The sequence below is a fragment of the Trypanosoma cruzi genome (genome assembly GCF_000209065.1).
Source record: "Trypanosoma cruzi strain CL Brener chromosome Unknown tcruzi_1047053444353, whole genome shotgun sequence".
In the NCBI taxonomy this organism is placed as follows: Eukaryota; Euglenozoa; class Kinetoplastea; order Trypanosomatida; family Trypanosomatidae; genus Trypanosoma; species Trypanosoma cruzi.
The window spans coordinates 1-703 of record NW_892302.1 but is presented as its reverse complement, the minus strand read 5'-3'; the positions used below and the strand labels follow the sequence as shown (position 1 = coordinate 703).

The 703-nt window shown below is 57.5% G+C and overlaps 3 non-coding genes across 3 annotated transcripts, besides 1 other annotated feature; all 3 read left to right on the top strand.

Moving 5' to 3' along the window:
* Window positions 1-29: 29 nt before the first annotated feature.
* Window positions 30-101, top strand: Tc00.1047053444353.30. Its single transcript, XR_008254473.1, has one exon. It is a non-coding gene; the product is annotated as an H/ACA snoRNA, TC11C4H3 (small nucleolar RNA).
* A 106-nt stretch (window positions 102-207) lies between these two features.
* On the top strand, window positions 208-304 carry Tc00.1047053444353.20. Its single transcript, XR_008254472.1, has one exon. It is a non-coding gene; the product is annotated as a C/D small nucleolar RNA (snoRNA), TB11C4C1 (small nucleolar RNA).
* A 7-nt stretch (window positions 305-311) lies between these two features.
* Window positions 312-360: a microsatellite.
* A 67-nt stretch (window positions 361-427) lies between these two features.
* On the top strand, window positions 428-514 carry Tc00.1047053444353.10. The gene has a single exon (XR_008254471.1). It is a non-coding gene; the product is annotated as a C/D small nucleolar RNA (snoRNA), TB11C4C2 (small nucleolar RNA).
* Window positions 515-703: the final 189 nt, after the last annotated feature.

Genomic DNA, 703 nt, shown 5'->3' with positions numbered 1-703 from the left:
GCCCCGAGAAAGAGACACGCCGGTCGTGAAGCGCAGCGACCCTTGGGCCGGTGGCGCGCTGTCGGTGCCGCGCGTGGCGCCACTGCCCGGTTGCGCGAGAGTTTGCGGTGACGGTGCGCGCGTCGAGGCTCCCTCCCCAGTTCGGGAAACGATGGGAAAAAACAAAACCAAAGAGGACGCGCACGGGTGAGAGATGCGGCTGCGACGCGTGATGAAATTCCACAGTTTCCTGTCAGTCTGACGACGAAAACGCGTGAGGACGCAATTCCCGACTCAGCTCACACTGAAGTGCTTTGCTTTACACCCCCATCTTTCTTTTTTTTTCTTTTTCTTTTTTTCTTTTTCTTTTTTTCTTTCTTTGTCCCTCTGCTCTCGCTGCGCGGTTTTGCGGCCCAGCGACGCGCACGCCCGCACACACACACACGCGCTACGATGGAGACATGTTGTTCGAGGTCCAAACAGTTTGAGCGACGCATTGAGAACGGAACAATAAAAATCACCTTTCGGCTGAGCGCCCGCTCCCCTCCCTCCCACTTCCTGCTATTGTTGTCGTTTTTCTTTCTTGCGCAACGGCGCGCACGTAACATCCTGCCCTGTCTGGCGCCCTGCCTGTGCAAACGGTTGGTGGCGGGCCCGCCCGAAAGCGCAAGAGAGAGAAAGAGAAAGAAAAGGCCGAATTGCCCGGAGGTGGGTTGTGGTGGGC